At 37.8% G+C, this 16,674-nt stretch overlaps 3 non-coding genes across 3 annotated transcripts; all 3 read right to left on the minus strand.

Annotated features, from left to right (window-relative positions):
• Nucleotides 1–7,612: 7,612 nt before the first annotated feature.
• Nucleotides 7,613–7,697, minus strand: TRNAR-UCU (transfer RNA arginine (anticodon UCU)). The gene is given in 2 exon segments: nt 7,613–7,648; nt 7,661–7,697. It is a non-coding gene; the product is annotated as a tRNA-Arg (tRNA).
• A 1,196-nt stretch (nt 7,698–8,893) lies between these two features.
• On the minus strand, nt 8,894–8,978 carry TRNAR-UCU (transfer RNA arginine (anticodon UCU)). The gene is given in 2 exon segments: nt 8,894–8,929; nt 8,942–8,978. It is a non-coding gene; the product is annotated as a tRNA-Arg (tRNA).
• Nucleotides 8,979–10,174: 1,196 nt separating this feature from the next.
• TRNAR-UCU (transfer RNA arginine (anticodon UCU)) lies at nt 10,175–10,259 on the minus strand. Its single transcript is given in 2 exon segments — nt 10,175–10,210; nt 10,223–10,259. It is a non-coding gene; the product is annotated as a tRNA-Arg (tRNA).
• Nucleotides 10,260–16,674: the final 6,415 nt, after the last annotated feature.

Here is a 16,674-nt window from a genome sequence, read left to right on the forward strand (position 1 = left end):
GGAGATGGTGGAATACCGGAATCACGGGATGTGGACTTCTCAAAAATTCAATCTCATGTTTGTCTAATGTACAAAGTATCTTTCCAAATTCAATAATTTCATCTAGTTGACTAATAAAGTCCTGTGTTGGATCCTTTTTAAGAAGTTTATACTGATCCGGATTCCCTAGCTGCCGTAATGCCTCCTGTTTGTATTGTAGGGTGGATAAAACCACAAGGGCTCCACCTTTATCAGCATTTCTAAACATGATGTCTTTGTTATGCTTCAAGGTGTCTAGTTCATGAATCTCCGTGTATGTCAGGTTATTGGCATGCATAGATGAGCAGGAGAAACCTTTAGATAAAATTTGAAGGTCTCTTTCTACCAACCTTTCAAATGCCGTAATGAAAGGCCCCCTATTGGCATTGGGGCAGAAGATAGACTTCTTTTTAAATCCTGAGGAGTGGGTGCCAAAGAAAGGTTGGGAGAAAGCATTGATTTCTTCGCCTTGCTGCTCAAGTAATGCGTCCAAGTCTGATAATACACAGGTTTCCTGAAAGGTATCAAGAGAAATATTAGTTAATGCATCATTAGTAACAATATTAGGTAGTTCATCATCAGTATTGGGTAATACAACATCATTATCAGAGTCAGACAAGTTATTAGTTTGAAAATGTCCTCTTGATATAAAAAACTTTTTTAAGGATAATTTGCGAGTAAACCTTTGGAGGTCAATCACAGTCTGGAACAAGTGGAAGTCCTGAACCGGGGCAAAACCCAGTCCCTTATTTAGTAGAGATAATTGTGCATGGGAGAGTTCCACTCCTGAGAGATTAATGACGTTATTATCACACTCATCTATGTGTACTTCTTTCTTTTTGGTCTCCCGCGAGTTTCCACGTTTTCTCCGCGATCGTCTGGTTCGCGGCGTGATCGTGTTCCTGTGGATAAAAAAGAAGACGAAGAGGGAGCCTGTTCCTGATTTTTTGATCTGGCCCCATTAGATGTGATGGATGACCTGCTGTCGCTCCTAGATCTCCCATGGTTATCCCGTATACTCTCAGTAGAACCTTCAAAAGATACAGAGTGAGATCTCAATTCGCACTCTGAGTAGTCTGACTCCGCACCTGAGTTGTCAGCTGATCTTCCCTTTAAGATAGACTTATTAGGGTTGCTTTTAGACCATCCTTTGGATTGAGGTTTAAACCCCCTTGCTGTATTGGATCCCACATTCTCTCTTGTTTGAGGTTTCTGCCAACAATAAATTTGTCCTTTTATATAATCTACACGGTCTCGTTCGAACTTGCTGTGTTTTTTGTCACTTATTGTGTCCTCTATGGTCTCAATATTAGTCAGCAGGGTTTTGTCGTTTTTTATAAATTGATCCATTTTAGTAAATGGCTTCAAGTTGTTCCTCAAAAGGTTTATTTCCAACATTAATTACTCTTTTTCTTTTGACTTCTGCTGAATGATTAGTTCCATTAGCTTTAAGGAACATTGGTTTAGAGTATCAGTCCAGTCCTGCTCAAATTGCATATTGGTAAAGCCAAATGTTGGTGTCTTTTTTATTCGCAAACCTCGTGGTATTCTTTTACATCTAATATAGTTGTTCAATGAGGTGATGTCCCACCATAGGCGTATATTCAACACCAACAGTCTTTCTAGCTTTACAAAGTAATGTGTGAGGTCTGAAGGCTCCTCACATATAACCTCAGTACTTTCATTAAACAAGTGGGCAGCTTTTTTTGAACGTTTGGCATTATCCCCGCATGCATTGACATATGTATCCACATTTGTATCCTCTGATTCAACATCAATATCTTCCATGGCAAAAAAACAATATAATAGTATTGAATTAAAAATAAAAATTATTTATTAATATCTTGTTAAAAACTCTCATGCGTTGGCTGAAGCCTAAGTGCAAAAAACAGTAATCCTTAAATTCTTGAGTAAATAATGTCCTTTATATTTTGGAATTTTCCAGGATAGTCCAAATAAGCATATACAATTTACTTATTCACTTATTCACTTGCCCGTGAGCCATCAGGTAGAAATAGATTGCTAGAGAATATGGAATTACCCAGTATACCGAGGCTGCTAACAGGTAGTGCACACACTTTATGGCAACTTGATTGAAGAGAGACCCAGCAATGATTAATGAAACAATAAGCCTCCGGTATTGAAAACAGGGAGTTGGGTAATAGTAAGCCGGATAGAGGTACAGGGGGACACCTCCCTAAGGGGCGCCCCCAAGTAAATCACAGCCCGGCACTAACCGCCTCAATAATCTCCCTGAAATACCGCGTGGAGGTTAGGAGTACTCACGAAAAAGCCGTCCCTGTTGGTGCAGGGAATTCTGCAGCGGCTTCCTCCTCTGGTGTAGCTGGCGTCAGCGTGCTCCGCCGGAAATGATGACACAGGTACCTCTATCCGGCTTACTATTACCCAACTCCCTGTTTTCAATACCGGAGGCTTATTGTTTCATTAATCATTGCTGGGTCTCTCTTCAATCAAGTTGCCATAAAGTGTGTGCACTACCTGTTAGCAGCCTCGGTATACTGGGTAATTCCATATTCTCTAGCAATCTATTTCTACCTGATGGCTCACGGGCAAGTGAATAAGTGAATAAGTAAATTGTATATGCTTATTTGGACTATCCTGGAAAATTCCAAAATATAAAGGACATTATTTACTCAAGAATTTAAGGATTACTGTTTTTTGCACTTAGGCTTCAGCCAACGCATGAGAGTTTTTAACAAGATATTAATAAATAATTTTTATTTTTAATTCAATACTATTATATTGTTTTTTTGCCATGGAAGATATTGATGTTGAATCAGAGGATACAAATGTGGATACATATGTCAATGCATGCGGGGATAATGCCAAACGTTCAAAAAAAGCTGCCCACTTGTTTAATGAAAGTACTGAGGTTATATGTGAGGAGCCTTCAGACCTCACACATTACTTTGTAAAGCTAGAAAGACTGTTGGTGTTGAATATACGCCTATGGTGGGACATCACCTCATTGAACAACTATATTAGATGTAAAAGAATACCACGAGGTTTGCGAATAAAAAAGACACCAACATTTGGCTTTACCAATATGCAATTTGAGCAGGACTGGACTGATACTCTAAACCAATGTTCCTTAAAGCTAATGGAACTAATCATTCAGCAGAAGTCAAAAGAAAAAGAGTAATTAATGTTGGAAATAAACCTTTTGAGGAACAACTTGAAGCCATTTACTAAAATGGATCAATTTATAAAAAACGACAAAACCCTGCTGACTAATATTGAGACCATAGAGGACACAATAAGTGACAAAAAACACAGCAAGTTCGAACGAGACCGTGTAGATTATATAAAAGGACAAATTTATTGTTGGCAGAAACCTCAAACAAGAGAGAATGTGGGATCCAATACAGCAAGGGGGTTTAAACCTCAATCCAAAGGATGGTCTAAAAGCAACCCTAATAAGTCTATCTTAAAGGGAAGATCAGCTGACAACTCAGGTGCGGAGTCAGACTACTCAGAGTGCGAATTGAGATCTCACTCTGTATCTTTTGAAGGTTCTACTGAGAGTATACGGGATAACCATGGGAGATCTAGGAGCGACAGCAGGTCATCCATCACATCTAATGGGGCCAGATCAAAAAATCAGGAACAGGCTCCCTCTTCGTCTTCTTTTTTATCCACAGGAACACGATCACGCCGCGAACCAGACGATCGCGGAGAAAACGTGGAAACTCGCGGGAGACCAAAAAGAAAGAAGTACACATAGATGAGTGTGATAATAACGTCATTAATCTCTCAGGAGTGGAACTCTCCCATGCACAATTATCTCTACTAAATAAGGGACTGGGTTTTGCCCCGGTTCAGGACTTCCACTTGTTCCAGACTGTGATTGACCTCCAAAGGTTTACTCGCAAATTATCCTTAAAAAAGTTTTTTATATCAAGAGGACATTTTCAAACTAATAACTTGTCTGACTCTGATAATGATGTTGTATTACCCAATACTGATGATGAACTACCTAATATTGTTACTAATGATGCATTAACTAATATTTCTCTTGATACCTTTCAGGAAACCTGTGTATTATCAGACTTGGACGCATTACTTGAGCAGCAAGGCGAAGAAATCAATGCTTTCTCCCAACCTTTCTTTGGCACCCACTCCTCAGGATTTAAAAAGAAGTCTATCTTCTGCCCCAATGCCAATAGGGGGCCTTTCATTACGGCATTTGAAAGGTTGGTAGAAAGAGACCTTCAAATTTTATCTAAAGGTTTCTCCTGCTCATCTATGCATGCCAATAACCTGACATACACGGAGATTCATGAACTAGACACCTTGAAGCATAACAAAGACATCATGTTTAGAAATGCTGATAAAGGTGGAGCCCTTGTGGTTTTATCCACCCTACAATACAAACAGGAGGCATTACGGCAGCTAGGGAATCCGGATCAGTATAAACTTCTTAAAAAGGATCCAACACAGGACTTTATTAGTCAACTAGATGAAATTATTGAATTTGGAAAGATACTTTGTACATTAGACAAACATGAGATTGAATTTTTGAGAAGTCCACATCCCGTGATTCCGGTATTCCACCATCTCCCAAAGATCCATAAGTCACTGGTCGACCCTCCTGGTCGTCCTATAGTGGCAGGTATTGGATCTTTGGGAGATGGGTTATCGCGGTATGTGGACTCTTATCTCAAACCATTGGTACTGGCATTACCGTCATTCATTAAGGATTCCACGGACCTCATGGTAGATGTAAAGGATCTGGTCTGGAAAAAAGAATACAGATGGGTCACCCTTGACGTGATCTCTCTGTATTCCATCATTAATCACGATCACGGGTTATTAGCTATCACGCACTTTTTAAATTTATCACATCTGTCCACTTCACTTTGCACTTTTCTATTAGAATCTATTAAATTTTTATTAACTCACAATTATTTCTTATTTGATTCACGTTTTTATTTACAATTATTAGGCACTGCAATGGGCACAAGTTTTGCACCATCATATGCAAACTTATTCATGGGGTTATGGGAAGCACAATATATATATCACAGTAATAATTCTTATCGTTCACAAATTATTTACTATAAAAGATTCATCGACGATCTCATTATTATATGGGACGGCGATGAATCATCACTTGTAGCATTTATAAACACACTTAATATCAATAATGTTAATATCAAATTCACTTATGAACAAAATATAAATTGCATCAATTATCTGGACCTGCTCCTTTACATAGACCATGACATGCTAATCCAAACTGACATATTTCGCAAGCCAAACTCCCGAAACACACTACTGTCAGCCAAAAGTTGTCATCCACAATCTTTAATCAAAAGTATTCCGAGGGCCCAATTTGTAAGGTTGAGACGGATATGTTCTGATGACGAGAATTTCTCTTTGCAGTCACAAGCACTATTTGAGAGATTCCAAGCCAGGGGTTACAAATATACAGATATCCAGACAGCATACGAGTACGCTATGACTTTGGATCGCCCTGGAATCCTCGATAAAAAGAAAAAAGACAAACATCATAAGGGGTACATACAATCTAAGAGCAAGTATAGTGATATGAGTCCATTATTCATCACGACTTATAGTCGCCAATCCAAGCTTATATGCGACATTGTGCATAAACATTGGCACACCCTGTGCCTTGATAAGGATATTGCTGAGTTTACCTTGAAGGGACCAAAATTTTCATTCCGTAGGGCTAAGACACTAGCATCACACCTCTCGCCAAGTCACTTTCAAACTAAAACTGATCTTAAAAGAATTGGTAGTATTCCTAAAGGTTTTTATGCATGTGGAAATTGTTCCATGTGTAAATATGTTCATAGTACAAAATTTGTCCAAACTGACATCAATGGAAAAAAATATTTTATTAAAGAATTTTTGAATTGTAATACATCCTACACCATTTATCTTTTGAGATGTGGTTGCAAAAAATTATATGTGGGACGAACCATTCGGCCAGTCAAGACCCGCATTGCCGAGCATGTCAGACTTATTAAAAAGAATGATGTGTCTCATCCAGTTCCCAGACACTTCTCCAGATGCCCTAAAGGGGGAATAGCCAACTTTTCCTATATGGCAATTGAACATATCCCTTGTAACGCTAGAGGAGGCCATAGAGAGGGGGTATTAAATAAACAGGAAATGTATTGGGTGTACACTCTGAACACACTCCATCCGGCCGGCATCAATCAGGAGTGGGAACTGAAACACTTCCTGATGGGGTAATGGCTAAGTTTTGGGGTGGGTTCACAGTGTTCACCCAATTACATTGTGATCTGGGAGGTGACATATTAAGTTACTGTCTGTCATGCGGTTGCCACTGTATTCATGGATATGAATTATGTGAATAAATTGATAAAATGTTTATATCCCTTTAAAGTGAATCTTGATACTGAAAATGCTTTATAAGTACAAAAAAGATTTTATAAGTACTAGATATATGAAATCCTTTGTTATACATCTGTATACTTCCATTAATTGATATAGCTTTATATAATAATAATGATGCTGGTAACTTAAAACATCAGTAGTTGTGTTTTTAAATTTATCCATTATATGTTCTGTTTTGTTTTTAAGATTTTTCATGTGTATGTTGTAAATACCTTGTTGTGCAGCCATTGCTATGGGGATTGTTGGGGAGATAGTTATCCACTTTAATGATTAATCTACCACAGGTGAGGTTTAAATACGTTCCCTGTTTCTATTGGTGGCATACACTCACCACTCCCTATATCTATTTGGCTGCCATACACTATCAGCACTCTTTGAAAAAGTCCATAGCCTGGACGAAACATGTTAGAGTGGTTGCCTGATGTTTGCTGCTAGCGATCAATAAAGTTTTTTTAGACATCCATGCGTTGGCTGCTGAAGTTGCTGTGAACCACGGACCATCTTACCCCCTTCTTCCTGTGTCATCATTTCCGGCGGAGCACGCTGACGCCAGCTACACCAGAGGAGGAAGCCGCTGCAGAATTCCCTGCACCAACAGGGACGGCTTTTTCGTGAGTACTCCTAACCTCCACGCGGTATTTCAGGGAGATTATTGAGGCGGTTAGTGCCGGGCTGTGATTTACTTGGGGGCGCCCCTTAGGGAGGTGTCCCCCTGTACCTCTATCCGGCTTACTATTACCCAACTCCCTGTTTTCAATACCGGAGGCTTATTGTTTCATTAATCATTGCTGGGTCTCTCTTCAATCAAGTTGCCATAAAGTGTGTGCACTACCTGTTAGCAGCCTCGGTATACTGGGTAATTCCATATTCTCTAGCAATGTTGAGATTCAAATGGAAAATTTCCTGAATGCTAGGAAGTGCGCTGTAACCAGCTAAGACACATCCAAGATGGCAAGATGGTGGTAATGAAAACTATGAATTTTTGTGAAAAGTTGCATTCACACAAGTATACATGCATTTATGACTTACTTTTCACACTTGAATAAACTGCCTACCCCCGCGACTTTTACCTTCATTTTTTTACGTTTCACTAGTAGCATATTGTCAAATATAAACATGTGTTTATTGCAAAATCAACAAATAAAGTTGCAAAAGTATAAAATGTTCACGTAATGCATTACAAATTCGACTCTGGTGGGACTCGAACCCACAACCTTTGAATATCTCAACCACCTAGAAGTCCAATGCGCTATCCATTGCGCCACAGAGCCCATGTGAAGAAAGCTGGTAACACATAACCGAATACACCTAATTTCATGCATACATTATTGATCTATTATTGCATCTCGGTATCAGAAAGTGTTATATGGCTGAGTGTTTCTTCCTCATTGCAACTACATACATTTTCCAAGTGATATGAAGGTTTTCCAACATGTAAAAATGAACCCCAACAAATGATCAAAATGAATATAATACATTAAAATAGATATATAAAAAGACACTTTTTGGCCACTGGTTCCCAATAGAGATGGGTGAAACTGGGTGTGTGAATCCAGAACCTTCAAGAAGCTTAAGTTCCAAAACCAAATACAAAACCTAAACCCTTAAGATTTTTAGAGTCAAAACCCAAATATTTTTTAGCACCAAAATTAGAGCCCTATGCCAAGTTTTTACCTCCAGGGGTTTCTCACCCTATCATTTTTATTTATTTCAAGTTTTTCCGTTATATTTTTTCGTTTCTGAACTGTTTTTATGATCTTACACTTCGTGTTAGCCTTTTTAATTATTTGTTACGCTATTTTAGCATTTTCTTCCCTATTTTTTCCCCATGACTTAGGAAAATCAAACATCTAAAACGAACAAATTGTGCTTTAAAAAAACAGAACCAAAACCAAAATTGCACATATATTTGACAACCAAAAATACAACCAAAACCAAAATACGAATTTATTTTACCAGCCCAACCCACAAAACTAATGAAAGTGCCCACCTTTTGTTCAGAATACACCGTTAATCAAAGGGGACCAATTAATATTTTTTCCAGTATTGAAACATAGCACCAATGCTATACAAATATGCTTTGACCAATAGAAGTGACACATTTTGTAAAATATTCCATTGTATTCCATTCCATTAAATGTACATGAAAAATGAATCAATGTTGAGATTCAAATGGAAAATTTCCTGAATGCTAGGAAGTGCGCTGTAACCAGCTAAGACACATCCAAGATGGCAAGATGGTGGTAATGAAAACTATGAATTTTTGTGAAAAGTTGCATTCACACAAGTATACATGCATTTATGACTTACTTTTCACACTTGTATAAACTGCCTACCCCCGCGACTTTTACCTTAATTTTTTTACGTTTCACTAGTAGCATATTGTCAAATCTAAACATGTGTTTATTGCAAAATCAACATATAAAGTTGCAAAAGTATAAAATGTCCACGTAATGCATTACAAATTCGACTCTGGTGGGACTCGAACCCACAACCTTTGAATATCTCAACCACCTAGAAGTCCAATGCGCTATCCATTGCGCCACAGAGCCCATGTGAAGAAAGCTGGTAACACATAACCGAATACACCTAATTCCATGCATACATTATTGATCTATTATTGCATCTCGGTATCAGAAAGTGTTATATGGCTGAATGTTTCTTCCTCATTGCAACTACATACATTTTCCAAGTGATATGAAGGTTTTCCAACATGTAAAAATGAACCCCAACAAATGATCAAAATGAATATAATACATTAAAATAGATATATAAAAAGACACTTTTTGGCCACTGGTTCCCAATAGAGATGGGTGAAACTGGGTGTGTGAATCCAGAACCTTCAAGAAGCTTAAGTTCCAAAACCAAATACAAAACCTAAACCCTTAAGATTTTTAGAGTCAAAACCCAAATATTTTTTAGCACCAAAATTAGAGCCCTATGCCAAGTTTTTACCTCCAGGGGTTTCTCACCCTATCATTTTTATTTATTTCAAGTTTTTCCGTTATATTTTTCCGTTTCTGAACTGTTTTTATGATCTTACACTTCGTGTTAGCCTTTTTAATTATTTGTTACGCTATTTTAGCATTTTCTTCCCTATTTTTTCCCCATGACTTAGGAAAATCAAACATCTAAAACGAACAAATTGTGCTTTAAAAAAACAGAACCAAAACCAAAATTGCACATATATTTGACAACCAAAAATACAACCAAAACCAAAATACGAATTTATTTTACCAGCCCAACCCACAAAACTAATGAAAGTGCCCACCTTTTGTTCAGAATACACCGTTAATCAAAGGGGACCAATTAATATTTTTTCCAGTATTGAAACATAGCACCAATGCTATACAAATATGCTTTGACCAATAGAAGTGACACATTTTGTAAAATATTCCATTGTATTCCATTCCATTAAATGTACATGAAAAATGAATCAATGTTGAGATTCAAATGGAAAATTTCCTGAATGCTAGGAAGTGCGCTGTAACCAGCTAAGACACATCCAAGATGGCAAGATGGTGGTAATGAAAACTATGAATTTTTGTGAAAAGTTGCATTCACACAAGTATACATGCATTTATGACTTACTTTTCACACTTGAATAAACTGCCTACCCCCGCGACTTTTACCTTAATTTTTTTACGTTTCACTAGTAGCATATTGTCAAATCTAAACATGTGTTTATTGCAAAATCAACAAATAAAGTTGCAAAAGTATAAAATGTCCACGTAATGCATTACAAATTCGACTCTGGTGGGACTCGAACCCACAACCTTTGAATATCTCAACCACCTAGAAGTCCAATGCGCTATCCATTGCGCCACAGAGCCCATGTGAAGAAAGCTGGTAACACATAACCGAATACACCTAATTCCATGCATACATTATTGATCTATTATTGCATCTCGGTATCAGAAAGTGTTATATGGCTGAATGTTTCTTCCTCATTGCAACTACATACATTTTCCAAGTGATATGAAGGTTTTCCAACATGTAAAAATGTACCCCAACAAATGATCAAAATGAATATAATACATTAAAATAGATATATAAAAAGACACTTTTTGGCCACTGGTTCCCAATAGAGATGGGTGAAACTGGGTGTGTGAATCCAGAACCTTCAAGAAGCTTAAGTTCCAAAACCAAATACAAAACCTAAACCCTTAAGATTTTTAGAGTCAAAACCCAAATATTTTTTAGCACCAAAATTAGAGCCCTATGCCAAGTTTTTACCTCCAGGGGTTTCTCACCCTATCATTTTTATTTATTTCAAGTTTTTCCGTTATATTTTTTCGTTTCTGAACTGTTTTTATGATCTTACACTTCGTGTTAGCCTTTTTAATTATTTGTTACGCTATTTTAGCATTTTCTTCCCTATTTTTTCCCCATGACTTAGGAAAATCAAACATCTAAAACGAACAAATTGTGCTTTAAAAAAACAGAACCAAAACCAAAATTGCACATATATTTGACAACCAAAAATACAACCAAAACCAAAATACGAATTTATTTTACCAGCCCAACCCACAAAACTAATGAAAGTGCCCACCTTTTGTTCAGAATACACCGTTAATCAAAGGGGACCAATTAATATTTTTTCCAGTATTGAAACATAGCACCAATGCTATACAAATATGCTTTGACCAATAGAAGTGACACATTTTGTAAAATATTCCATTGTATTCCATTCCATTAAATGTACATGAAAAATGAATCAATGTTGAGATTCAAATGGAAAATTTCCTGAATGCTAGGAAGTTGGCTATTCCCCCTTTAGGGCATCTGGAGAAGTGTCTGGGAACTGGATGAGACACATCATTCTTTTTAATAAGTCTGACATGCTCGGCAATGCGGGTCTTGACTGGCCGAATGGTTCGTCCCACATATAATTTTTTGCAACCACATCTCAAAAGATAAATGGTGTAGGATGTATTACAATTCAAAAATTCTTTAATAAAATATTTTTTTCCATTGATGTCAGTTTGGACAAATTTTGTACTATGAACATATTTACACATGGAACAATTTCCACATGCATAAAAACCTTTAGGAATACTACCAATTCTTTTAAGATCAGTTTTAGTTTGAAAGTGACTTGGCGAGAGGTGTGATGCTAGTGTCTTAGCCCTACGGAATGAAAATTTTGGTCCCTTCAAGGTAAACTCAGCAATATCCTTATCAAGGCACAGGGTGTGCCAATGTTTATGCACAATGTCGCATATAAGCTTGGATTGGCGACTATAAGTCGTGATGAATAATGGACTCATATCACTATACTTGCTCTTAGATTGTATGTACCCCTTATGATGTTTGTCTTTTTTCTTTTTATCGAGGATTCCAGGGCGATCCAAAGTCATAGCGTACTCGTATGCTGTCTGGATATCTGTATATTTGTAACCCCTGGCTTGGAATCTCTCAAATAGTGCTTGTGACTGCAAAGAGAAATTCTCGTCATCAGAACATATCCGTCTCAACCTTACAAATTGGGCCCTCGGAATACTTTTGATTAAAGATTGTGGATGACAACTTTTGGCTGACAGTAGTGTGTTTCGGGAGTTTGGCTTGCGAAATATGTCAGTTTGGATTAGCATGTCATGGTCTATGTAAAGGAGCAGGTCCAGATAATTGATGCAATTTATATTTTGTTCATAAGTGAATTTGATATTAACATTATTGATATTAAGTGTGTTTATAAATGCTACAAGTGATGATTCATCGCCGTCCCATATAATAATGAGATCGTCGATGAATCTTTTATAGTAAATAATTTGTGAACGATAAGAATTATTACTGTGATATATATATTGTGCTTCCCATAACCCCATGAATAAGTTTGCATATGATGGTGCAAAACTTGTGCCCATTGCAGTGCCTAATAATTGTAAATAAAAACGTGAATCAAATAAGAAATAATTGTGAGTTAATAAAAATTTAATAGATTCTAATAGAAAAGTGCAAAGTGAAGTGGACAGATGTGATAAATTTAAAAAGTGCGTGATAGCTAATAACCCGTGATCGTGATTAATGATGGAATACAGAGAGATCACGTCAAGGGTGACCCATCTGTATTCTTTTTTCCAGACCAGATCCTTTACATCTACCATGAGGTCCGTGGAATCCTTAATGAATGACGGTAATGCCAGTACCAATGGTTTGAGATAAGAGTCCACATACCGCGATAACCCATCTCCCAAAGATCCAATACCTGCCACTATAGGACGACCAGGAGGGTCGACCAGTGACTTATGGATCTTTGGGAGATGGTGGAATACCGGAATCACGGGATGTGGACTTCTCAAAAATTCAATCTCATGTTTGTCTAATGTACAAAGTATCTTTCCAAATTCAATAATTTCATCTAGTTGACTAATAAAGTCCTGTGTTGGATCCTTTTTAAGAAGTTTATACTGATCCGGATTCCCTAGCTGCCGTAATGCCTCCTGTTTGTATTGTAGGGTGGATAAAACCACAAGGGCTCCACCTTTATCAGCATTTCTAAACATGATGTCTTTGTTATGCTTCAAGGTGTCTAGTTCATGAATCTCCGTGTATGTCAGGTTATTGGCATGCATAGATGAGCAGGAGAAACCTTTAGATAAAATTTGAAGGTCTCTTTCTACCAACCTTTCAAATGCCGTAATGAAAGGCCCCCTATTGGCATTGGGGCAGAAGATAGACTTCTTTTTAAATCCTGAGGAGTGGGTGCCAAAGAAAGGTTGGGAGAAAGCATTGATTTCTTCGCCTTGCTGCTCAAGTAATGCGTCCAAGTCTGATAATACACAGGTTTCCTGAAAGGTATCAAGAGAAATATTAGTTAATGCATCATTAGTAACAATATTAGGTAGTTCATCATCAGTATTGGGTAATACAACATCATTATCAGAGTCAGACAAGTTATTAGTTTGAAAATGTCCTCTTGATATAAAAAACTTTTTTAAGGATAATTTGCGAGTAAACCTTTGGAGGTCAATCACAGTCTGGAACAAGTGGAAGTCCTGAACCGGGGCAAAACCCAGTCCCTTATTTAGTAGAGATAATTGTGCATGGGAGAGTTCCACTCCTGAGAGATTAATGACGTTATTATCACACTCATCTATGTGTACTTCTTTCTTTTTGGTCTCCCGCGAGTTTCCACGTTTTCTCCGCGATCGTCTGGTTCGCGGCGTGATCGTGTTCCTGTGGATAAAAAAGAAGACGAAGAGGGAGCCTGTTCCTGATTTTTTGATCTGGCCCCATTAGATGTGATGGATGACCTGCTGTCGCTCCTAGATCTCCCATGGTTATCCCGTATACTCTCAGTAGAACCTTCAAAAGATACAGAGTGAGATCTCAATTCGCACTCTGAGTAGTCTGACTCCGCACCTGAGTTGTCAGCTGATCTTCCCTTTAAGATAGACTTATTAGGGTTGCTTTTAGACCATCCTTTGGATTGAGGTTTAAACCCCCTTGCTGTATTGGATCCCACATTCTCTCTTGTTTGAGGTTTCTGCCAACAATAAATTTGTCCTTTTATATAATCTACACGGTCTCGTTCGAACTTGCTGTGTTTTTTGTCACTTATTGTGTCCTCTATGGTCTCAATATTAGTCAGCAGGGTTTTGTCGTTTTTTATAAATTGATCCATTTTAGTAAATGGCTTCAAGTTGTTCCTCAAAAGGTTTATTTCCAACATTAATTACTCTTTTTCTTTTGACTTCTGCTGAATGATTAGTTCCATTAGCTTTAAGGAACATTGGTTTAGAGTATCAGTCCAGTCCTGCTCAAATTGCATATTGGTAAAGCCAAATGTTGGTGTCTTTTTTATTCGCAAACCTCGTGGTATTCTTTTACATCTAATATAGTTGTTCAATGAGGTGATGTCCCACCATAGGCGTATATTCAACACCAACAGTCTTTCTAGCTTTACAAAGTAATGTGTGAGGTCTGAAGGCTCCTCACATATAACCTCAGTACTTTCATTAAACAAGTGGGCAGCTTTTTTTGAACGTTTGGCATTATCCCCGCATGCATTGACATATGTATCCACATTTGTATCCTCTGATTCAACATCAATATCTTCCATGGCAAAAAAACAATATAATAGTATTGAATTAAAAATAAAAATTATTTATTAATATCTTGTTAAAAACTCTCATGCGTTGGCTGAAGCCTAAGTGCAAAAAACAGTAATCCTTAAATTCTTGAGTAAATAATGTCCTTTATATTTTGGAATTTTCCAGGATAGTCCAAATAAGCATATACAATTTACTTATTCACTTATTCACTTGCCCGTGAGCCATCAGGTAGAAATAGATTGCTAGAGAATATGGAATTACCCAGTATACCGAGGCTGCTAACAGGTAGTGCACACACTTTATGGCAACTTGATTGAAGAGAGACCCAGCAATGATTAATGAAACAATAAGCCTCCGGTATTGAAAACAGGGAGTTGGGTAATAGTAAGCCGGATAGAGGTACAGGGGGACACCTCCCTAAGGGGCGCCCCCAAGTAAATCACAGCCCGGCACTAACCGCCTCAATAATCTCCCTGAAATACCGCGTGGAGGTTAGGAGTACTCACGAAAAAGCCGTCCCTGTTGGTGCAGGGAATTCTGCAGCGGCTTCCTCCTCTGGTGTAGCTGGCGTCAGCGTGCTCCGCCGGAAATGATGACACAGGTACCTCTATCCGGCTTACTATTACCCAACTCCCTGTTTTCAATACCGGAGGCTTATTGTTTCATTAATCATTGCTGGGTCTCTCTTCAATCAAGTTGCCATAAAGTGTGTGCACTACCTGTTAGCAGCCTCGGTATACTGGGTAATTCCATATTCTCTAGCAATCTATTTCTACCTGATGGCTCACGGGCAAGTGAATAAGTGAATAAGTAAATTGTATATGCTTATTTGGACTATCCTGGAAAATTCCAAAATATAAAGGACATTATTTACTCAAGAATTTAAGGATTACTGTTTTTTGCACTTAGGCTTCAGCCAACGCATGAGAGTTTTTAACAAGATATTAATAAATAATTTTTATTTTTAATTCAATACTATTATATTGTTTTTTTGCCATGGAAGATATTGATGTTGAATCAGAGGATACAAATGTGGATACATATGTCAATGCATGCGGGGATAATGCCAAACGTTCAAAAAAAGCTGCCCACTTGTTTAATGAAAGTACTGAGGTTATATGTGAGGAGCCTTCAGACCTCACACATTACTTTGTAAAGCTAGAAAGACTGTTGGTGTTGAATATACGCCTATGGTGGGACATCACCTCATTGAACAACTATATTAGATGTAAAAGAATACCACGAGGTTTGCGAATAAAAAAGACACCAACATTTGGCTTTACCAATATGCAATTTGAGCAGGACTGGACTGATACTCTAAACCAATGTTCCTTAAAGCTAATGGAACTAATCATTCAGCAGAAGTCAAAAGAAAAAGAGTAATTAATGTTGGAAATAAACCTTTTGAGGAACAACTTGAAGCCATTTACTAAAATGGATCAATTTATAAAAAACGACAAAACCCTGCTGACTAATATTGAGACCATAGAGGACACAATAAGTGACAAAAAACACAGCAAGTTCGAACGAGACCGTGTAGATTATATAAAAGGACAAATTTATTGTTGGCAGAAACCTCAAACAAGAGAGAATGTGGGATCCAATACAGCAAGGGGGTTTAAACCTCAATCCAAAGGATGGTCTAAAAGCAACCCTAATAAGTCTATCTTAAAGGGAAGATCAGCTGACAACTCAGGTGCGGAGTCAGACTACTCAGAGTGCGAATTGAGATCTCACTCTGTATCTTTTGAAGGTTCTACTGAGAGTATACGGGATAACCATGGGAGATCTAGGAGCGACAGCAGGTCATCCATCACATCTAATGGGGCCAGATCAAAAAATCAGGAACAGGCTCCCTCTTCGTCTTCTTTTTTATCCACAGGAACACGATCACGCCGCGAACCAGACGATCGCGGAGAAAACGTGGAAACTCGCGGGAGACCAAAAAGAAAGAAGTACACATAGATGAGTGTGATAATAACGTCATTAATCTCTCAGGAGTGGAACTCTCCCATGCACAATTATCTCTACTAAATAAGGGACTGGGTTTTGCCCCGGTTCAGGACTTCCACTTGTTCCAGACTGTGATTGACCTCCAAAGGTTTACTCGCAAATTATCCTTAAAAAAGTTTTTTATATCAAGAGGACATTTTCAAACTAATAACTTGTCTGACTCTGATAATGATGTTGT

Source organism: Ascaphus truei, chromosome 19 (assembly GCF_040206685.1).
Source record: "Ascaphus truei isolate aAscTru1 chromosome 19, aAscTru1.hap1, whole genome shotgun sequence".
NCBI lineage: Eukaryota > Metazoa > Chordata > Amphibia > Anura > Ascaphidae > Ascaphus > Ascaphus truei.